The following is a 24,348-nucleotide window of genomic DNA, read 5'->3' on the forward strand; positions in this document are numbered from 1 at the left end:
AATTCAGTACTAGAAGCTACACAGACATGGACTCAGTGTGCAGTGTTTCCAGGAAAACTTTATTTGCAAGCTGTCAAATTCATCTGCCATTTTCCCACCGCCTTGGATTCACTTCTGAGCGGCCTGGGTGAAATATTCCAATCCAGTTCTTGTGGGCTATCAGTTACTCTACTAAAGCAACTTTTTCCTCTGCCTTTTACTGAAAACAAAGCAGTCACATCAAGTCAGGTTGCTGTGAGCAGCTTTTAAGAGAGATGTCGGTTGCACTTAGCACACAGCTGGGGCCAAAGTGAAGCTGTGTAAGAGCCTGAGCTGTTCAGCTGGAAATTACATCTTGTGCAGGAACCTAAATGTCAAGCTCCCCCGTCCCCTCACAGCCACAACTCTGACAACTCCCCTTTTCCCATGGCTCTTCTTCACTTTCCTACAGATGCAACTGTGCTTTCCTTCAGATACAATAAATCATACATGGGAATGCCACAATTTAAAGCAAGGCGAGCTGTCACCCAGGAGTTCAGATGACACTCAGCCACATTAACGAGTAAACAGAGCCCACAGGAAAGATGCCTTTTGAAATGTGCTGTGCAGTGCTAAAACTAACGAGCCAAAACAACGAGGGGAAAAAAGGGAATCATCAGATCCACCTAAAGCTATAGGCTATAAAGTCAGTTTGGTTGAGAAAAGCTCAAATACGAGCAAATCTTTGGGACAGTACATAAATTATATTTTCCATAAGCAAAAAGACAGCATATACTCCCAGCCTTGAGATGAGAAGAAAGCACTAAAAGAAAGACTAAATGTAACCATGCGAAGAGAAAGGAGCCAGAGTGAATGTGTTTCTTATTTTGGAACCTTCTCATGGCAAACAAGCAAGACTCGAGCCAAAATCTTCAGGACGCAGAAGGAAGTTGGAACCGTTAAACAGCCGCATGGCTCACGAGCAAGCTGGCATGAAGAAAGGGATCAGCTATACATTGTTGGGAAGGAGGCACACAGAGCGTGCAGTATGGAACAGGCATCCCCAGGGCATTTGGAGGCAATAACTATCAACAGTCAGTGGAACTGGCCCAAATTTATAGCAATCTAACTGAACGATAATTTCACTTTTGATAATGGAGAGGTAAAATGTGCACCAGAAGAAAAAGAAACAACTGGTGGTAGGGTATGGAAATGGTACTTTGCTTTACTTGCTGTTGCTATTTCCCTCAGTTCTGACTCTTGTAGTACACAAGTTTCTCTTCCATTGAACCACTTCTTAAATAATAATCCTCTGAAGGAACCTTTCAGATCTCTAACATGATGAGAGGAAAACAGCATTAGCTACAGTTCTTATGTTCGTGGTTACTTCATGTTGATACAAACAAAGTGCTTGATCTTGAATTAACAATAGCTGTGGTTTAGGTTTTCTTCCTTCAGTGAGCCCCAAATAACGCTTGCGTGCATAATTTGGTACTAGAGGCAGAATAAACATAAACTGTAATAGCTGAATTTTAAGGTTAATATTAAGGCTAAGTACATAACATTTTTTCTGAAGGAAGCATATATACTCTGGTTGAGAGGAAAGATGAAAACCATGTCTGGGAGAGCAACGGCTGATGGCTTAGTTCTGCATGATAAAATAAATAACTTCGATTAACTTCAAGCTCCAGTACCTCAGATGTTTGTTGTCACAGAGCAGCAGCTTGGCTGATTGGCAGCTCTGGTTTAGTCGACATGTGTTCACAGAAATTGCTCAATTTACATGGAGTACTTCAATCTGCTGGTTTAGAAGTTTCTGTCCCGCATAGACTAGCATTTCAGCTTTTGAATAAATGGAGGACTTGTAAGGGTCATTAAAGAAATTACTAAAGCTTCTGCAAATGCTATAGGCCAGATTGCTGACTGAGGTGCATAGTGTGCACGTGTCACTGCAGATACTTTCCAGATAATGGTACTGATTGAGATTCTAATCTGGACAAAGTGCTGGAGGCAACTCTCTTTCCAACACTCAATTATTCTGATAATGTCCTTGTTTTTTTCCTGTGTTCAAAATGTGTGGTCTGCTGCAACTGTGCAGCGCGTGTTTGGAGTGAGGGGGGAAAAATCAGTGAACAAAATTCATGCCATGGCAAAGGGCACTTGCAGCACAGTGGGGAGGACAAGGTGTTTTTACCATGGATGGATGAGCCAAGTAACCACCACGAGGAACGGCTGCATTTCTTCCCACAGGCTGCAGGACGACTCCTTACTGGTTCTCAACAGCCACATAGGAATAAATGTGAGGCACAGCCTGCTGCTAGGACTGTGTAATACGTTGTAGTGGCAAGGCTGACATTTTATTGTGCATATGCATCTTGTATCCTCCCTAGTGGGATGCCGATCCGTAACACAGTCTTCTAAAATCTCACATAACACAAAGAATTCAGACTAGTTTCCCACGGACGTTGCCCATAAAAGAATTTCTTAGAAGAGATAACTCAGCCAGGAAATGGGAACTAGGGGGCCGAATTCCTTCATTCAAGTCCATCTCCCATTGGTAAAGGATTTAAAAAATGGTCCCTATATGACTAATCCCAACTATGCTTCCCTAATTTCAGTAACAGTTTCTAGAGACGAGAGGTGAAGCCATTTGAGAAAATCAAGCTTTATTTGCTTTTTATTCATTAGGGATTTTTCTGCTAGATTGAATTACTAATAACACTTCATTTATTAAAATTCATGAAACCTAGATTTACTTTTCAGTATCTATATAATCTTCTGATCCTCAATACTTTTCATCAGGCTCAAGGAATGAAAACAAACCCAGCTGTTTCGTGTTTGCTCATGATCAACCTTTACTGGGATCATGTTAGCATTGTTCCGTACTCGTTACTAAATGATGGCAGAGTGCACGTTTCTGAGGCAGCGCACATCACCCATTCTTACCTTCAGCAGTTGACAACTGAAAATGGAGTGTACCCAATCTGGAAGGAGAGCCAGAAAATGCATTGCTGCTTTCACAGCTACCTCTGTCCCTCTCTCCACGCCATAAAATCTGCAGAGATAGCTGTGAATTTGGCTCACTTTCATTTATGTGTCCAATTGCATTTGTTGCTTGAAGTAAATGCACAAGCCCTAGGCAATGCACATAAGATTTTTGGCTTTTAATGGCTAGTTGAAAGTCTTTCCATATATGTTAGATTAAGCCATATTGGATTTAGTTAAGCTAGTGCTGGGTAGCCACTTTTATTCTGGACTAAGAGTGATTTGTGTCAATTTACTTTAAACCTATTCCTAATTGACTTGCACTGAACTGAACTAACACCTGATTTATGCCTTCAATTATCCCATTTTAACCCACAGCTCAGGCACGCTGTCCGGTTCCAGCAACTTAATGAGTTACCGCACATCAGCTGCGGCACGGTAACTGCAGCGTGCTTTCCTTTAGCCCACAGCAAACCTGAGCTGCCATGTGCCAGCCTAACCTCAGGGCCAAGAAAAAGAAAAGTCTAAACTGGTTTCTTCCATCAGAGATGGCCACAGGCGAGGAGCAAACACACACGGTCAATTACTGTGGCTCGGCCAATGCGTGGTAAGTTGTCGAGCGTGTTGGTACGTGAATGAGATCACTCATTCATATGTTCTTACCCTGAAAGTATCATTTTAAACTGGTGTTACATAAACAAGTGTAACTGTGGATATGGACACATGGACAAATTAGCATGGGGATAACAAGCCTTTATGTGTCAGCTTTTTCCATATGCCTACCTGCATGAAATGCGGGGTGATTTGAGGCAGCCTCCTCCTCTTTTACCAGGGGGAAGGTGTAGCTAAGGCATGGTAAGCTCAGAGCCTGGCTTCCATTGCAGTCGTGGTTTTAACCTCCTGTAGAGCAGTTCAGCTTGGCTAAAGTGTAATGAGCCAGATTTAAACCACTTTACACCAGTTAAACCATACCTGTTGCATATTCTACTCCTTGCTTAGGTGGTGCAGTTTTGCAGGTCAAATCTTTGAATTAATAAGAGACTTTCCATTGACTATACAGAGCAGTATCCTATGGAGAAGTTTGAAGATCCTTCATTGTAGAATCTAATGTAAAGATGAACTTGCAGCTTTCTTTCAAAACAAACCCCAGGACCAACAATCCTGAAATTTCAGCTTTTCTCCCAGATAACACTAGTTTTTGTACTCCACCCAGTGGGAGAGCTAAGAAGAAATTTACCTCTTTCCAATGAGGAGCACTACAGGATTTATTAAACTGAAACTAGAGATAGAAAAGTTCCAAATCCAGGATGAGTCTGGACCCTTTCAAACTATGACTGGGGCCAAAGAAACACAGGATCAAACAAAATCTTCGGGTGCTTTTCCTTTTTATTCAATAACTTGAACTCATTCTCAGTTAATCTTTCTCTACTTCCATATAATGAAAGGAAATATATTTGATTAGGTTATGTGAGATCACGTGGACTTGCAGGACCAGACATTATTATCTCGACTAACACGGACACATTTTGAACACTGCTTCTCACTCTATCAGCCACCGCCACCTCTGCAGTAATGTGACAGCAAGAGAAAAAGGATGGGAAGGCGATAACGTTTGCCCACGCAAGTAGAAAAGAACTTTCTGTCCAAAACCAGCTGGCTTGGCTTGGAAATGAAATGGCATTTCAGCGCGAGGTGACCTGTTTGCATGTGTGTCGGAGCTCTGTCTCCAAACACTTGTCCTAGATGCAACGGCGGGGTCTGTGAAGCATTTTATCATCAAGTAACCATGGGAAACAGGTGAGTTGTCTCAGTGCCAGTTTGTCTTTGAAACCGTTTGACAGATCAGAAACCATCCTCAGAGACTGCAACAAATGTGCTGCCATGTTTCATGGTTAGAACTCAGCATATTTTTAGTAAAGGGCTGAGAAAGTATGCGATAATCCTAAATCACAGCCAAGAAAACCATGAACCCCTTAACAAATGCCTGTTCAGATACAGAACTTGGAAATACATAACAGTTGATCCACATTGACACTCTGGTTCAATTTTTAAGGCTTGTTTTCCAAACCAAAGCATTTTTGCCTTTACCTGAGAGGGCCAGAGGGAGCAAGGAAGCTGATGTCTGATATTTATCCTGTGGGACACAGACCAATCATCCTAAATGTACCCCCAAAGAAATCAATGGGAAACACTCCAATGACATATTTGTACTGAGGAGTCTGGACGCCATTATCAAAGATTCAAAATGCACCTTGTAAACTACCCAAGTTTAAGAATTAAGCTTTATTTCCTAAGTTAGCTACTTTAAAAGTTTATTTGTGATGCTTTGTACATTACAACAGATCATGTAGAGTCACTGTGGGTTCTGTACATGAAGCTTACAAGTCAAGGCAATAAAATGTGCCTTTCTCTATGAGCAATTTGGTCAGTGGAGTTTACAGTGAAGCAGATAAAATGCAGGGAAAATAATGCTTAAATTTACATCTTAAGAGCAGTGCTAGCTGATCGCAGTGGGAGCTGAGGGTGCTGTGCACAAGTGAGGACCAGCTTATCTGGCTTTTAAGAGTTCCAGGAGTCTTTTGTCACTTGACGAGGCCCGTCAACTTCAGATCTACTTTAAAAAGTAGTTCAAAGACTCTTCAGGTATTATGGTCTCCTATATCTATTTCTGTCCCTTTTGTTTCCTAACAGCATGGGATACTGACCACACATACTGCTGTCAAATATAGAAATTAAACTTACAGAAAAAATGAGACATTTTTTCTTTAATCTCTTGGAAAATTTTCCAGACTAAAGCATAGTTCTTAAGTTGATAATACCCCTTTAAGAATTTATTTGCCAGGTAATGTTAGAAGACAAAAGACTTTAAGGTCAGTTTGAACATTAAAAAGACCCCCTTTAAAATCAATTTCAAATCTATATTAGAGATAACTGCAAGCAGTGTTTGAACAGGTCTCCAAATATATTCTACACCTTAAAAATACAAATAACTTTAAAATAATTCTAAGTGATATCTAGTTCTTTGGGAAAGGGGCAAGATCTGTCCTAAGAAATACTTTGTTGCATAAAAATAGTTTAGTGTTGTAATATATGACAGTCATAGTATGTATAAAGCTACAAAATTATTAACAGATGAAGGGCTGCAGTTTTTGAATAACATACTAAATATGATTGGGTTTTTAAGAGAAGTGAAATAATACAGTGCCATCAGAAGAGAAACGTACATTTTAATAATGAAAATATTGAACATAACTATTTTTCTTTAGATCTCCTAAGCAATCTGTGTGTTCTCTATAAGATGTCAAACTATACTGTGCGTATGTACTTTGCTCTCTATAAATATACATGTGCATGACACATTTCTAAAAGAGGTAAATAAGCGCTGGGGAAATACAGAAACAATGAAGTTCCTAAGAGAGGCTTATTTTTTCAAGTTATTAAAAGAAGGTGGCAAGCATTCACGAGGATATGAAAATTTAAAGCCGTCTGCAGGAAACTCTGAAAAATCTCTGGTTAAGGCTGCTGCCAAAAAATCTCAGCTATGTTATGTCAGAATGTTTAATTGCAAGCTGAAATTTTAATGAATGGAAAGATATGGCAAAAGCAGGAAGTTTCTGAAGCAACATAGAACAACCATGAAAATAAAATACCAAAGGTTGTAATCCTGAATGCTGTTGGAAGCAAGAATTTCCATCCGCGCTCTTACTCCTTTTCCTACTGTGCAGAATTCACCAGCTGTCTGGCTAAAGAGGTGAGTGGTTCTGGATATCATCTCCTGGGCTCAAGGCAGCACTTGTTATGTCTATGTGCAGAAATCAGCTTCTTTGCGTTTGTCATTATGGGTGTTTACAGAAATGCAGTTTAGGAATGAGGGGAAGAAAGGCAAATGTCAGAGTGCATTAAATAACGTATTTTCTTTACTTTCCAAGAAGCTCGCTCGCAGCATGACGTTACTATTTATATCAGATCTCTTAAACCCAGCTGTTGGTTCATGTTAACATGCAGAATGGTGAGAAAATCCCAGCAGAAGAGCGTGAATCCCAGAGAGACCTGTGTTCTGTCACTGCGAGGACCTATAAAATATCACAAGTTTTGCTGAGGTATGGATCAGGCATGCAGCCAGCCAGGCATGCAATACAAATATTTCCCGTGTTGATCCTCCAGTATTAGAGGGCCAACAGCAAAGCAAAGCGAAAACTGCCAAATGCTGCAACAGGCAACTTCAGATAACTTAGCTCGCACCCCTGGCTGGAAAAGTTTGAAAGAGAACTTCTACCTGTAACTCAAAACTAGAAAATATACTGTACACCCACATAACAGCATTCTTAGACAAGCTGTGTCTGATCTAATCTTATGTACCTTGGCCACAAGTTCTGGAAAAACAAATATTCCCAAGGCAGTCAGATTACTGAACGCAGCATATAACGATGTGGAAATATTAGTGGTTTACAGAGGGCAGTTTATGAAATGGATTGAGCGAATTTAATTCATGCATTGTCAGGCAATTTGAACTTAACTAAAATAAGGAAATCCTTACTTAATTATATCTGTCTTCAGTGGGACACCAGAGCCAAATAGTGGAACGGCAACACTCCCATCCACGGACGGGGAGGTCGGGGCAGTTTGTTCCAAGCCAGCCTTCTGAGAGCAAAAATCTGTCTGCGCTGACGTGGTCATTATGGGGTTAACAGGGTTACTCAGAGTGTTAATGGAAAGGAGCCATTATCTGCTGCTCTCTGGTTTCCTGCTCCCTAGGTGGGAGTCCCCCCTGCTCCATCCTTTGTTTCTAACGTAAGTTCCCATCCTGAAATGCTGCCAGTACAATTTGGTTTTGTTGCAAGAAGTAGTCCTTTACAAAATCTTCATTGATGGAGTATTTCCACCATTGTAAGTGAAACAATGTTAGGAATTAATCTGGCCTGTGATTTTAAGAAACTTTGTTCTTAAAAGCTTGTTCTTAGACCCTCTTTCCTCATGAAGGATAACTTAATTGTTTGGTTAATATGCAAAAGCTACATAACATCCCCTACTCTTCTCATCTATAGAAGTCCTGCATTTTGTTTTTAGACAAAGTTCACCTTCAGAAACGCGAGACTAAGAATTTTTCTCCAGGACACAAGATGAAAAAGCTGATTTCTGGAATGTAAGGAACATTTGAAAGGAGGCCTGAGAACAGCCATGGTACATCTCTGGGGTGTTTTGTAAGAAGGTCCTAAAACGTAATCTAAAAGTTAGAAACAAGATTTTGGTGGTAGTGCCTCCAAAATACCTTGAATGGGTGGGTGGAAATGCACTGGAATAGAGATGCAACAGAAAGCTTTATTACCATAACAACTGCTGGATGATGACTCTATTCAGCTGTGAGGCTATTTAGTTAAAATGGAAAGTACTGGTGACTTTAAAACATTTTTTTGCATAGCTTTTCTTTGTATTTGCTATGTCTCTGGGTTTATTTTTCCTTGGATATCATGGAAATTATGCTGGCCTGCTATTTGGACAAGTGAACAGATTTCAGGTGGTTCTTTTCGGTCTCTGTGTTGTATGTAAGATGGACAGAAGTGTGTTCAGTGGTTGTTCTCTTGTATCTCAAGAGTGATCCTAGCAGATGCTTGTGATAATTTTTCACTTGTCATATTGACACTCAGGTGTGAGTTTCTCTGGGGCTTTGTTATGTTGCTGCTTCTACGGTCTTATAGAGATCATTATTTTTTTCTCTGTACTGTGGATTTCTCTTAATCACCTGCAGCTTTGTATCCTTTGGATTATCCCGGTGCATTTTGCCTGTGCAGTTGTCCTGGAAATTAAACCTAATGCAGAATGTGGTGGTCAAGTCGTGCAGTGGTTTTAGTCATTATTATATTTAAATTATTATATGATTTTATTCTTGTCACCCTGAGGGGTGATACTTTTCACTTACATTATTGTGACATGTGAGAACATCTGTGACCTCCCTGCCACCCATTCTTTTTCACTAGCATTCCCAAGAGGGGTCTGCAGGAGCAGATGTCACAGCACATCATCACATATGGAAAACAACATCTGTAATTTCAATTGGATGCCATATTTTGCACTTCCTTTTCTCAATTGTTACATACAGCAGAGTTTCAATTGAGGGAGGAATGCATTTCAGTGGGAAAGCTGCTGCTCTGTACCCCTTAACAATGGTTTGCAAGGCATATATAGAAATCCCTTGAGCAACACATGCTTTGCTTATTCTCGTAGTGCCACTGAAAAGGACAGATTAGAACCAATTATTTATCTTTTGGGCTCCTGCTCTATTTTTGACAGCTTAGACTAGTATGATTACATACTGAAAATAATTAATGAGTGTATCCAAAGTCCTTGCTCAGGCCCTGCTTCACTGTCTTACTCAGACTGCCACAAACTTTTATAACTTAAATAAAGAATTCAGGATTTTATCTAACATCTTTTCAGCATATTGCTGCCATGAGAGGATTTCATGGTATAAATCATTAGATTCTAGTAACAGACCTTACAGATATTATGGATGATAGGTATAGTGACGAAGAACTATATTCATATAAAAATCAATGACATTTGGACTGTTCATGTTGAGAATTGTAAGAAAACTGTATACATTTAAATATCATCCTGATTATTGTAGGTCAGTAGCAATCAACTTGGAAATATAGTAGATGGCAATTACTGTATTTTGTGATTTGTCTTTCACACCTCTTACTGGCTTTTTCCCAGATGCACATTAAGAAGTGCATACTCTTGCACTTCTGTTCTGAATGAAAAGTGGATGTTTCAGAAGTTGTTCAGCTTATTTACTGGCTGTATGTTTAAATCCCAAGTAAAATGTACATTATAAAATCCTGAACTTCAACATTTCTTTGAGTTGTGAATTACTACTTCCATTTGAACTAAATGTTTGGAAAAGACAGTAGAAATTTACATTATTTTTGGGGGGAATGATCTTGGAGGAAATAGCTTTTTGCTTCTAATGGAGTGGATAGCAAGTTGATGTTTCTGTTGTTGTTTCTTGTATCTTGTTTTCTAACCATTTGTGGAGCTACTTTTTTGGTACTAGGTTAATAAGTGAGTCTTCCAAATATAAAGAACACCCCCTGATTTCTGTTTTCCAGAGAAAGCACCTTTGATTCTCATGTCCTGAAGCAAAGATGTGTGTGCACTCTCCATTGGTGATTTGGTCCTTTCAAATGGCTCCCACCACTTCACTAGGAGGCTGCAGGTATCTCTTGCAGGATAAATCTGGAGAAGCTGTAGAGCGCAGATGATTTTTGGCAAGTATCTTTTCATCATCAACATTTCATTTTTGGGTCATTCTTCAGCTGCTACCTTCTGTGAGCGACAAAGACGCCAATTTTATGTCTTTTATTATGAATTCCCTAGTAGTCTTTTTGGCTTCAAGCACAATTAATGGGAACTCTAAAGGAGATGTGAGGTGGGGACACATGGAGGAGGAACCAAGGTGGATTGTGGCCTTAGCCTGGAAGTGAAGACAGAGCTCACATCCTAATGATAATACAGCAATGATTTTCACAGAAAGCCAGTCATATATATATATATTTTTTTTTCTATGTGTGTATGTTAATGCATGTATATAGTGGGGAAGTGGTGGTGGTTTCTGTGCTGGTGACAGGGGTCGCTGGGCTATTTGCTGGTGGGAACTGGCGTTGATCTGCACGCTCCAGCTCTGAGAGGATGAGGGATCACTTATTGACCCGCTGCGCGGCGAATGCGGGACTTTTCCCCGCCGGTTTCTCCTCCCCAGGCGGGAGGCGAGCTGTGGCGGGGGCTGCGGGGCCCCGCGGTGCCGGACGGGACCTGCGGAGCAGCGACCGGCCGGGTGAGGAGGCCGCAGGGCCCGGCCCGCCCGCAGGCCCCGCCCGTTGCCCCTGGCAACCCCCGGGCACGGGGCGCGCGCGGCCTTGCCCTCCCGGAGCAGGCGCCTTGGCGCATGCGCCGCTGCCTGGTGGGGCGTGGCTGGCTACGTGCGTCACCGGCGGCTAAGTGAGGGACGGGCCCGCCCGGAGCGTGTGTGCGCATGCCCTGCCGCCAGGGCTTGGGAAGAGGGAGCAAGACCGAGAGCGCCTTTCGCAGTACGCCCGGCTTTGATTGGCTGTCGCTTCCCTCGCCTTCTCTCTGATTGAGCAGTGGCCTGTCAATCAAGGCTTCCACGTTTCATTACGCCCCGCCCACCAACTCCTCTCTGGTTGGCGGGCGCCGCGGTCCTCAGCGGGTGCTGTGATTGGTGCTGCCGCCCTTTCACTCCGGCGCGCTGGCCTATCGTCTCGCTGCTCCGCAGCATTGGGTCGGCGGGGAAGAATGTAGACCCGGCCGCTCCCCATGCTAAAACAAAATAATCCGGCAATGAACAAAACCGGGGCGCTCCCAGCCCCGCCGCCGGGCGCAGGTTCACCTCGTACTTCCCCACGCTGCCCCCCTCGTCCCGGCCCTGCCTGGCTCGGGTGAGCGCCCTCAGCGACGTCCGAGCTGCTCGGAGAAAAGAGCGGAAGGATATTCTTGGGAGACGTGTGACAGAGGAAGTAGTTCCGGCTCCGATTGGGCCTTGTTTCCCAAAAATAGCGCCCAGCGGGTATCCGTGCGCTGGTGTCAGTGTCTCCTGAGGAGCCTCAGCGGGGAGGCGGCAGGAGCGGCGGCGGGGAAGCGAGGGGACGCGGGCGGGTGAGTGAGCGGGGGGGAGGGGGACCCCTGATTTTGGGGCCGAGTGGGGGGGTTCGGGAGCGTTTCCTGAGCCCGGCGGCTCCGGACGGTGGCGAGGGTCGGAGGCGAGGAGCGGGGGGAGCCGAGGAGCAGGGTCGGGGGCAGGGGCAGCGGGCGGGGGCAGCCGCCGAGGGGGGCGGCTTGAGCAGAACGGAGAAGGCGGGTGTCCCCCCCCTGCTGTCCGCTTTCCGCTCCGTACAGCGGAGCGGGGGGTGCTGGCGGGGAAGTTGGTGCGGGGGGCGGGCGGGGGAGGGGCGGGGGCGGCGGGCGCGGGGTCCCGCGGGTGCGGGGGGTCCTTCGGGTGGGCAAGTTCCCCGCGGCCTCCCCAGAAGTTCCTTCCCGGCTCTCTGGAGGAGGGAGGATGGACATTTATGGACCAGGCCAGCCGGGTCTGCCCGGGGGCTGGTGCAGCAGGCAGGGTGGGGTGCGCGGCCCTGGCGCCCGGGGAGCACGGAGGTAAGATCGGCTTCCCCTGCGCGGCCGGGTGCGCTGCCCGCGCTGTGCGCGGCTGGGAAGGCGGGCAGGAAAAGTACCTTTTGTCCTGGTTCTCGGCAGCCACGTTGGGTAAGCGGCATCGCGCTTAAAAACAAACAAATAAACCCCCCTCCCAGGAGTGTGTCCGTGGTGTACGCTCCGAAAAATGAGGTTCGGGGAGGGAGGAGGTGAAGGTAGAAATAGTTACGGTAGTTGTGCAGTGCATAAAGGTGTGTGGCGAATGGGAGGAGAAACTGTTCGCTAATGTGTAAACTAGAGGATGTTTTTGTCCAGAGGAGGAAAAGATTGAAGGTACAGCTGTGTTCTTATTGCAAGGAGGATTTTGCGTTTGCCAGCTCTGTGCACAAGTCATGGGGATCGGAGACCGTTCTATTTCAGACTGGAAAGACAGTAAATTCTTTTGAATTTATGAGGCTGTGTCTTCCAATAATTTTTTTTACCTGCTTTTGAGATACTAGGTGGTGACGAGAATGGGATTGCTTAGAAAAAGTAAGCCATAGTGACTTGTTTGACAGGTAATTAATTTCAGAGTTGAGAAACAGAAGTTCTGTAGAAGGTGAAAAAAGACAGTTTAAGAATAGGGTCTTTTAAGTTGCTTGGTGTAAAACCATGATGTTCCATAGTCATGTGAAGACTAAATTTATTGGGAACAGTGGGGGAAAGGGGTTCTGGGAAGTACAGAGGAACAACAAAAAGGAATAATTTCTAAACAGGAGTAAGGGAAAAAAAAGTGGCTTGGTATGGAATTGGTCATGTTGACTGTATTTATTTTGAACCTTTTTAACAACCTGGTAAATTTTAATGGAGCATAAAGAAGGCTATAAGCTTTATGTTAACTGTCTACACAATTGTTCCTTATACAAGTGTTCTTTCATTTTTAGGACCTAGATAGCTATATTTTGGTATTTCTGTTTTATTATTGCTAGCTAGTGTGCAAATGACCTGCATGAAAGGTGTCAGAGCTTTCCTATAATCTGTCTGTTTTAAAAATTATTTTAAATGTTTATCTCTAACTCTTACATGTTAGAATATATTCTGTGGTTTTTTGCTGCTCTCCAACAAGGGATTTGCATTTGAGGGAGAACCGTGAGGTTCCTCTTTTAAACTATTTATTTCATTTAATTGCTAGAATATGTACAAAATGACATGTCTTTCAATTACATAATTTAGAAGAATTGTAATGAAGGATGTAATTTTAACACTTTTAGTCAGTAAAGAGCATAATTTCAAAATGATATTTTAAAATTTTGTACTTATTCAGCTAACAAAACAAAAATGAGAGAATGGAACAATGTGTCTTGATATAAGGGATTGTACTAGTGCTGGCCAGTTGGAGATGAGCCTTGTTTGATTGAGGGCATTCAGCTTGGAATTTAGGAAGGAAAATAACCCAGTGCCCTGGTTAGTTACTTTTCTCCTCCATAATTCTTTTCTAAATCTGTAGTTGACATGGTCCATTGGTAGTATTAGAGGAGTATCATCAGTAAATGAGAAGAATCCTTCAGTGAGAGGGATGGGATCTTCTTCAGAATGATTGGAGTGGAGATGGCAGTCTGTCTCTCTGCCACTGTGACTCATCTCAACCAGTCTTAATATTCTAGCATTTCTAATGATTTATTTGTGAGAATACCTTTGCAGATTGTAAGCTATGGTAGAAATTCATTAGCATTTGGCTTGTATATTTGCTTGTTTTCCTCATTTTTGTGTGTGCATATTTAAATCAATGTGCTTACAGTGGGACCATAGAATGCTTTGTGTATCTGTAGATATCTGGATTTAGATTCCTGAAATTTCACATAATGTTTTCCCTCTGTGACACGAGGGATGAAGAAATAAGTGAACACTGGTTTTTATGAAGCTACCTAAATTGATCTATAGAATTGGCTCACATTGGACTAGTAAGATGAGAAGGACTTGGCTGAATTAAAACTTGAAATAATTCTGGATAATAGAATATCTTATTATGGCAGAAGACTTGTGTTATTTAGAAACCTTATTGGAGCTGAATTGTGTGCACCTTACCTTAAACTGGTTAGTGTGGGCAGCCAAGCTCTGCCGCGTTTTATTTTAGAAGGTTAGCCAAGTTTCTCAGGTAACTTGTTGATGTCGTTCTGTGGATTCTGCACCCAAGTGCTGCTGCAGAGACCAGAAGCGCTGTGCGGTGCTGCCTCACCTGCGCTGGGTCATGCTGTGCATAACAAAACACAGCTGATTAGTTGTCTAACAATAGTAAAAGTAGTGTAGTAGAATGCTGTGTAATGTGCAAACATGTATTAGCTTGGGAACTGATTTTTTTTTTCCTAAATAAGAAATACCTTGAATTAGTACTAACTGTAGTTCATTATGCCTTGGGTGAGAGATGTGTGTTTCAGCTCTGTTTTTAAAACATGTTTTCTAAACTATAACATTAGCACATCTTATTCACCTCACCAGATTTTTATTTTGAAGAGGCACAGGCTTAAATGCTCTGTATAAAACTTAGGCTTTAGGCCTATTTAGTTGTGACAGCAGCCTGACAGTGTGTGCAAAACACTGGGACATACTTTTCCATCTCATTGAAACAAAACGTACTTTGAATTCGAACATCATGTGGTGACGTATATGCTGCATAACTTTTTAATACACTAAGTGGCTTAAGTTTTCACATTTCTTATATTTGAAAGATTTTATTTCACGTGTGTAATAATGTGTTCTGCAACTGATCAGATGGAACAAAATTCAGAATTTTGGTGCCTATTGTCTTGCATTCAGACTTGATTCTTTCAGGTCTGGTAAAGTAAGCAGGGAAGAGAAATGCACCATTTTTATTTTCTTGTATGTTTTACTGCTTGTGCTGAAAGGCTCATGTAATGCTTATTTGAATGGACTAGCCAGTGCATTGCTGAAGTGATACTGAATGTGGTTTTAGTTTAACTCTTTCTCCTATCATGTGAAATGAATAAAGTCTTTGGAGATGCAATCGCATCCTGAAATACCTAAATATAGCTGACTTTTTCCCTGAATGTTTACAAGGTGGTTTTGGCGTCTTATGAAGTTCATAAGAGTACAGCAAGACATTATTTTACTTTTCTCCCCCAAGCTAATTTTGTTGACCTTCTAGTAAAAGAATTCAGGAACTTTTTTGGGCAGCTAATGAAAATACATTTTAGATTATTGCTAAGAGTTAAAAACAGACTTCAACTGTGTAATGTGACAATAACCCTCCCCTCCCTCAGCATGTGTTCTGTGGTAGAGTACCAGCTAATAAATAATGCCATGGAGGGTTAAGTGTGTAGCCCACAGTAGTGTAGTTTGCTTTGTTTATTTTAAAGTAAGCATCTGATCTAGATTTCTAACCTTTACCACCCCCTTCATATGGTGCATTTTTATTCTAATGATCTTTCAAGTTACTGCTTGTGGAGTTGAAAAGAAGGGATGTTTTTTCTTCCATATTAAGGCACTTCGTATTTTTGTTTGTCAGCTGTACTTGTGTTTAATGGTTCTGTGAGACTTTTTCTAGATTTCTTTATCCCTAACTCAACTATGCTTTTCCTTAGGAACATAAACCCTTGTACTGTATACTCGCATTTCTATTTGACACTAAAGAGGATCTAATATCTTACAAGACAAGTCTGTTCCTGAGATTTCCACCCCTCCACCAAAACAGTCACTGAGATGGAGTATTTTAAGTTGTATGTATGTATGTATGTATGGTAGTCTTCCTTTCTCCTTTTGTCCTTAATCTGAGGCTGCAGTGAAGAATTAGGCAGGAATGACTATCAGATAAAGACAGGTAGATTTTGTGGCCACTCTTTTTCCAAAATTTTCATGCAGGGGAATATAGAACCTTTTCTACAGCAAGCACTGTGCTTTTTGTTCCCCGTGTGTTGTAACAGTACAAGTATGCCTGTATGATGAGAATACATCCTTCTTAATAAGACTGTGATTAATTGAATTATTTTTCAGAGAATTAACTACTTTATATTCAAAATGTTAGTGATGCTTAATTAGGTAGGTCTCCCAGTTATATTTGTCTCTGTCTGTGAAGAGCTTCTGAATTCTGCCGAAGTCCTTATGGGCCAGCCTAGAGTTTTGAAGTGCATTCTGTATTGCTTTGTGCTCAGCTGGATTTCACTGGTAGTTACATGCCTATTGTTGCATGGCTATTTTAAGTATACTAAGTTAAAAAGTAGGTGTTAGGAATTATCAGCCAAGCATTGTTGTAGTTTCTTGCTTTAAGTGCTTGCTTTGAGTATCTGTGTACCAGGCATTGGTGACAAAGCACTTTTCACTGTGTTGTGTTTGTGGTGTTTTGGTTTGTTTTTGAGAACTAGGAGAAAAATGTGTTTACCTTCCCTGTGGTGGTCAGAGATCACCTAAAAGGGTGGGGTTTAAAACGGATGGGTTTGTGCTCGTGATACTTTTACTGTGATAATTAGGGGGGAAGAAGGATTTTTTTTCCCATTTACTTCAATTTTTTTGGAAACTTGGCTTCATTTGAAGACCATATTGCTTCCAACATTGTAATATAGAATTGCATGGGTTGGACTAATGTTATTTTTATTGTTTGAAAGCTAACCATAGACCTGTGAGAATATGTAAAGCGGATATATCATCTCAATACTTGCAGCAGTACTTGGAAGCTGTGGTCAGTATTGAATTCTGTACCAATATACACAAGTCTGATCTTGTAATTTTCTGTGATCGCTTAAAATGTTTGGAAAGTCAAGGGGCATAAATTATTAAATTTTTAGCTGTATAAGCTTAAGCACAAATACGAGCTGTGCTATGGCCATGCTGTTAAAACATTTATTTCTTGAAGATATTGGAGTACAGAGTTGAGAGAAAGAAGTCAGAGGAGATGATTTTGGCATTCCTCAGGATGCATGGGAAGGTATTATAAGTCTAAAACGATGGGATATGGAAGAATTACAAACCGTTGTAATAGAAGAGAGTAAGCAAGTAGTTGAACCTTGAGAGACACACAGATACACATATCCATACAAAAAGCTGAGAGGTCGTAAAGGTCAGAACAGCCTCGCCTTGGCAGTGTCCATTAAAGAAATGGTTGAAAGGTGTCAGAATAAGGTGACTGCCTCCCCCTGCCCTCTGAATCTCACAAAATCCACAATACTTGAGTTTGGGAGGCTGAGGAAGAAGTTATAATAGTGTTGTGGTGTGTTTGTGTTTTTGTGGGTTTTTTTTCCCTCAGGTATGAAAAAAGTGACTGTTTTTGAGTGGACATTTTTCTCTAGATGCTTTGAATTGTATTTAATTTACCATTTTACTGTTGTGGAGAACTTGCGTAGTATAGCTCAGAAACATTGTATAAGGTTATCAACATTAAGGACATCTTGTTTTTGGTATCATTCTTTCACAGCAACTGCCCTCTTCCTGATATGACTGCATGCATCCTGTCTTAAAAACTGTAAGCTGACGACAATGACTGCTAGTAAGTTGGCATGTATAGCAATTCAAAAATGTTGCTTTTTCCAGTGTGAACTTTCAAAGCACTGAGTCTTCTGAGAATATTTGGAAAAAATGGGATGTTCCATCATCGCTGGGCTTGAATTATGTTGTCATGCAGTGAGGGTAATAAAGTAAATTTTTCAGTACCTAAATATTTTTATTTTTCCTTGAAGCTCTTGAAATTGTGTAACGTTATGATGATGTTATTGCAATTCAGGTGTCTTAAATTTGTGCTCAAAAGCCTTGGTTTTGGGGTGTAAGGGAGAAAGTAAAAGGTATGGCAAGGGATACAATGTTGCACTTCATGTGTACAGAAAGGGAAAGTGTTTTCTGGTAAAATTTTTGAGCCTGTAGGCTGTCAAAATATGTTTTTTAGTCTGGGTTTGATAATACACATTAGCTTGGCTAGTTGGCTTTTGGGATTTGAAGCGTTTGAGTGCAGAAGAAGGATTTCCTCTGAGACACTTCTGTAATAACCCCCTGTGTTTCTTTTGGAGGGCTTTTGTGGCTTGTGTGTGGTGGGTTTGGGTTTTTTTTTGTTTGTTTTGTTCTCTTGTTATTCTCCTTATCTTTGTTCATAGCACTCCAAATGGCAGCGTCTTAACTTTTTGTCGCTGAAGCATATATGAAGATCTTTGCTTTGAGAGATATTGGGCTCAACTATGAAAAAAGTGCCAGCAGTAAAAGTATCAATGGTTCCCATTTGGAAGCACTAAATTAGATGAACTTCTTCAGGGGAAGGAGGCAAAATCCTGCATGGATGAAGAGAGATGTGGGCAGTAGGTAGAAGCAGGCATTCACTGGATATTGGATAAGTGGAATATGGGTATATTTGCAGAAGTTCTAGCTATTAATGCGCGTAATCTGAAAATTCATGAGGACTATGTAGAGCATGTAATAACATGGTAGAATGTCAAAGAGTAGTTTTCAGTTTTAAGTAGCTGCTTGATGTTTTGTTTGTCACAAATATGAAAACTGCTGACCTGAATAGTCATCAAAAAAGTAATGGGAAACTATCAGTTGAATTAGCTGAAATATAAAAGGTATTTTATTTTACCAAGTCTGTTTTACAAAATCAGACAGAAATACAGAACACTTGTTCCTGGTGGAGGGCACAGAGAAATTCAATAAGTCACTCAGGCTTTGTCATGGGTAATGAGTTGAAATGTGAGGGGTGTAGCAACAAGAGTTATCTTGCGATAATTGTCAAATAATTTTTTTCCTTTAAAAGAAAAGAAAGCTATTGGTTAATGTATTGATCACTGCTAATTTAGGAGCTTCGGGGAACTAGTAAAATGTGGTATTCGAATGATTGAAAGTCCTGGATTTTAAACCATAAGTTATTAATGTTCCTGAAAACTGGAGTAATTTAGATGCTTTACAGAAATAAGAGGAAAGTACTTCAAAAGACTAATGATTTGTTCAGGAGATGGGGAAGTTGAAAATTTCAACTGCTGTTACTGTCTTAGTGTTCTGAAGGATGCTCCTAGTTGGATTGTTTTTTAAAGGCAGATGTTCATAGGAGGTTTGGATTCACAGTAAGATGAAATATAACCTGAGAGACCACAGTTACCCACTGGCTGCTTTTCACTAAATCTTTCTGCAGGTACTTTTGTCGTGCCCTGTGTATGAGACTTTTCTAGTTCAGTGGGTTGCAGTCTTTTTTTCTGTTATTTGTAGGTTCTGCATATGTTTTTGCTGAGGAGATGGACTCCTGTACTGTCAAGTTAAACCTAATGGTGACATCCTTGTTTTTAGAGTTATCTTTTGAGGATGCCCTAAAATGAGTCCATGAACCCTGTTGTTGTCAAGTACATGTGTATTTACAAGGAACAGTGTGTTAGCGCAAGGTGCTTATGTAAAACTCGCACTGGATTTATCAGAAAATAATGGAGTTGTTCACTTCAAAAGAGGTGATTGGAGAGGAGATCAAAACGTTAATGGCTACTAAGACACCCAATTAAAAACCTCTTTATTTTTTTAAAAGCTGGGAAAAGGACTTGCCCCATGTCAGAAGGCTATGATCCAGGCCCCCATCTGCTGTGTAGTCCTGTTCTGAGCCCCTGCAGCACCCTCTGGTGAGCCAGATGTGCTTGTGCAGCAGTTGGGGTCCTGGTGGAGCTTATGAATGGACATAACCATCAGGTCTTGCTACAGGACTGAAGAAATACTGCAAAAGAAGCCTAGGCTATAACAGACTTGATGTTACTAACGGGTGCTGTTGGGTTTTGCTGCCATTTCTTCTTCTTTTCGCCTTCTAATTTTTTGTCTAAGAGGAGACAAGTCATTAAAGGATCTCTAGACCTGTTAATATTTGCTCTAGGCAAGCATAACCAGTGTGATTGCATGAGATAAAAGGATCCCAGCTCTATGGCTGGGTTGCTCAGGAGCAAATGAAGTGTGGTACGGGCAAGAGGTAAGAACAAAGTATGTTTATGAAAATTTTTATTCTGTGTACTATAGCCCATTTTATTTATGGAATTAAAATACGGCTTGGAGAAACAGTGGAGATACATTTAAAATAGTCTGAACAGTAATAGTAAAGTAGTGGGTTTGCAAATAATAAAACTTGTAGAACTTCCACTTCCCTTATTTTTTAACTCTTCTGTTATTCCTTGATCTTTCACACTATCCCCTGTATACAGTATATTTCTTTTAAGTTCTTTAAATATTTTAACTGGGCTGCTGGCGGTGGCTGGTCTGAGTGCACGAGTGATCCTGCAGAACCTGCTGCTGCTCTGCTCACAGCAGGTCAGGGGCTGAGAGCAACCACTGGGTCAAACATTCTGCAGCACTTTAGAAAGTCTTAAAAATAATCAATACTTTTACTATTGCACAACTGCCTAATTAAATCAGAAACTGTTAACGAGGAGGAGAATAGGCTATGTTCATGTAAACCTCATTTTATTAGAAAAGCAGGTTTAGAAAGCTTTGGGTAATAGTTTTGTCTTCAAGATATTAGTGCCATCATTGAGAATACCCTAATCTTATATCAGTAAACAGTGTTATTTTCTTAAGTGTTTTTATTTAATTTTATGGAAATAAACTCTTAAAGGTAGGATGATTTAAAGCTCTGCATTAAGTTTCTTAATTTGCATTCCTTTTAATGTATTTGATTTGATCTAAATGTTAGGCTGCGATTTGTTCATTCAGCAGAATAAAGTTAAATCCCAAAGACATCTTCATTTTGATGATGCCTGTTTGGAAGTATATGGGAAGATGGTTGTATAGAACACTTGTGATTTCTTCCTACCCAGCGAGTCTGCTTAGGATGCTGTTTGCAAAATTCTGTAGTGTTTGGGGATTTTTGTGCAGGGAATTGACTAGACAGCATTTATGCTCAGGATTTGATTCCTGTGATCTAGAACGGGAACTCATTGGGTTGTGATTGCAATTGTCCTCAGCATTTCCTTTGGGAGATGTTGGACCATAATTGCATAGAGTTTCAGACAGCAGTTTGCTTCTCTTATACGTATGTTCTGGAGGTGGGGGAACAAGAGCTTATTTGCATCAAAGAAAGTCAGAAGACCTGTTTGTCTAGAAACCATTTAGATTTTTCTGTTTTAACACCTTGTTTATAATCTCCTCTGCACCTCTTCTTCTCCCCTCCCCCCCAGGAAAGAGAACAGAAGAGTTGAGGGAATATCTTGTGTTGTTCTTAGAGATACTAACAAATTTATTTTAAATCACTCTCCCCACCCCTGCATGTGAGGCTCATATCTGTGTTTTATTAAGGACTTTCTGGATCCTATTTTTTAAAAAACATAGTATTTTTAAGGATGAATCGTTCAGTAATAAAAACCTACTACAATATTCCTGAAGGTACTGGCTGACTAGTCCTCAAAAGAGGTTTCAACCTGCTTTTCCATCATGCATTCCTGTAATGAAATGTTAATGAGAAAATGATCTGATAAACTTCTTCAAAACTTCCTGTGTAACAAACTCATAATCTGAGGATTTTTTCTTCAGATCTAGTTCTTTTAAGGCATCTATGTTTTTGTAGCTGTCTTGTGTGCATGTAGATAATGCCTGCAAGCAAGTGACAAAGATTTTGTTGTGTTGTTCTTCAAAGACTTGAATGACTAGTTTTCTGAAGGTGTAAGGAACAACAGCCCTTCATGGGAAGTTTCTTTTGTGCTTAGAAAAAACTGTTAGAAGCAGGAGAAATTAAGTACAGACTAAAATTTGGATTTGCAATCTGATGAGGAATCCTTCAGGCTGCTTATCTTGAATAGTTGAGATTACAATTCTTGCTTCTGTTTTATCTGTACTTCGCTGCTTTTAATTCTTCATGGTCTCTTCTGCTTAATCTTAATGGCTTATAAGATACTTCACTGGCATAATTAGCTTATCTTAAAATAGTCTGACCTGTTAGCACTATTGGAACAGTGAAGGGACAGCCAACCCAATCATTGGGTTTCAAGTAGTGCACCCTCAGAGATGTGTCAGTGTTTGGGCCACAGGGGAGGAAGGAAGGAGTAGGTATATGTGTGTGTGTGTATATATATATATATATGTGTGTGTGTGTGTAACCGGATCTTGAACATGAATGCTTCAGCCCACCTGTGTTAGGATTTACAGATATTTTCCTTCAGGATTTTGTCAACAGCCAACTGAAGTAACTAGAAAGCAGCTTTTGTTTTGTTTCAACCAAGATACAAGTGGAATGAAGATACAAAATTCAATTCCAAGGGTTTTCTTTTGCTTTGGTTGTGTTTTGTGGTGTTTTTTTTTTTTTTTTATATATATATTTGTATTTTGAGTGTGTCTGGCTTGGCTTATCAGCTTTTATGCTTGAGACAGAGTGAGCCTCATCTTACCTTAAACTCCTCTTTGTTTCAAATTTACTTGTATTTCTGGTCTCAGACATTTAAACTTTGAAATGTTCTACCATTAATGTGTCTACTTACTTGAGACTATGTGTCTGGGTTTGTCTACTTTCTGTAATTGTCTTGTCTTCCTTTTGCATTTCCATCTCCTCAGACAAATGTACAAATTTGGACAAGGAAACAATTGCATATATTAATGAAAAAGAGTGTTGTGGGTATATTAATTCTGAAGGGTAAGTTCTGCATTTAAAACACATATTTTTGGAAGAGCTTGTGGCGTGGTTGTTATTGTAGTTGCTACAATATTGAACAAAGCATTAGAATATTTTTTGTTTCTTGTAACTATGCAGGAGAAGGAACTTTATATACAATACATTCAGGATGCTCCTTGCAATGTGATTTATTTTATGTTTTCTGGAAGACATCTTTTTGTTTGGATTTCTTTAGAAGGCGACCTCTTTTTCCGAAGTTCACAAAAACCCAAAACTGTGTACCAGGTTGCCATGCTGATTGAAAATTGATTTCAGCATTTAGTGTGATTCAGCTGGCCATTTGCTTAAATGCTCAGATCCTCAATAGCTAATGTTAGGTATACAACAATTGACTTTAAGCAGAGAATGTAGGTCTATTATTTCAGCATATGAAGTGCTTTTTGGGGAAGGTTTATTCTAGTTTTGGATTGATAACTCTATTCTGGAGTCTAATTAAACTTCTACATCAGTATGTTTAGGTGCTGTTTTTTGATCTCTCAAACTCTGCAAAGAACCCTGCTATTATGTAGTATTTGAGTTTGCACATCATCATTGAAAGACTAACTTGGACTCTGTGAAACATAGTTGAAAGCTAGTTATCCTCATAATGTTTCAGTTTCTGCTTCCAGGTGGATTTTATATACTGCCTCCACAGAGGAAGTGAGAAAAGTAGTTTTAACTGGATGTTAATGTCTTGTGTGTGCTGCAAGATTTCTTGAGCTTTTCCTGTAAATGGCAGTAACTTGGCAAGTCCTATGTGTAGTTTAATGTTTAAAGTAAGTCTGGTGTCATTTTGCTGGTATTGCTAGTGCTCTTACATATAGAGTTGCAATATAAGTGAAGATTGAGAGGTGGAACTTGATTCCCTTCGTGTTAGAGCTATGCATCCCAAAAGCTTGGTATAGACATCATTTTACTATGGTTCAGTTTGTTACAACAGAATTATTCTAGTGAAACTTCTAGACCAGGTTAGATGAAGTCAACTTTCAACGGAATTTGGTGCATTTCTTGTAATGCTTATGTTTTTGTGGTGTATGTGGATTTCTTTATTTTCCTTTTTTATTTATTTATTTATTTATTTATTTTTTATTTCTCCCCTTGTTTTTCCCACGTTCACTGACTGTGCTTACAGTGAGTTTTAAGTGAATTAGTTTTTATGTTCTGGCTAAATCCTTGGCTGTGGTGATGGTGTAAGTGTTGGTGATTTTATTCTGGTATTCTGTCTGCCATGTTTCTTTGTGTCTGTTAAACATATTAGATGAAAATGCTGTAAGGTGACAACACTGCCTTGGTGCTTGTTCCCTGTTATGCTACTAATGTTTATGTCTTAGAATTATGAGTAGAGAGATTATTAGGAGAAGTAGTCTAGCACAGAAAAGCTTCCTGTAGAACACTTGTCATAGTGGTGAATTATGACAGGGTTCCCATGGTAGTGAATGTGTTTTCTTTCATACCTATTAGTCAGATTTTGCTATTGTGTTCTTTATAGTACAACATGTTGGCTGTATTATAGTAAATATACAAGTTGGCTTAGCACAACTTTCTAAAACACCGTTTAAAAAATACGTAAAACCATGTTTGGCAAATATGTGAACGGGTTCTAATGGTCCCTGCGCATATAGGGAACTGTCTTTTTCTCTTTTTGGCATTCACAGAAGGTTTTTAATCCA

General features: G+C 40.4%; 1 protein-coding gene across 6 annotated transcripts in view; it reads left to right on the top strand.

The window, feature by feature from the left end:
- The first annotated feature begins 11,219 nt into the window (after positions 1-11,219).
- MEF2A (myocyte enhancer factor 2A) overlaps positions 11,220-24,348 on the top strand; it is an 84,004-nt gene continuing 70,875 nt past the window's right edge. For 2 of the 6 annotated variants that reach the window (XM_082060542.1, XM_082060538.1), the window contains exon 1: positions 11,222-11,616. The gene's annotated coding sequence lies outside the window, so the exon portion shown is untranslated. Of the gene's footprint in view, positions 11,617-17,563; positions 17,582-24,348 lie in introns of those variants that run through there. The other 4 variants (XM_082060543.1, XM_082060540.1, XM_082060541.1 and 1 more) reach the window with 4 other exon arrangements.

The sequence above is a fragment of the Streptopelia decaocto genome, assembly GCF_964273445.1.
Source record: "Streptopelia decaocto genome assembly, chromosome: 9".
Classification (NCBI taxonomy): domain Eukaryota; kingdom Metazoa; phylum Chordata; class Aves; order Columbiformes; family Columbidae; genus Streptopelia; species Streptopelia decaocto.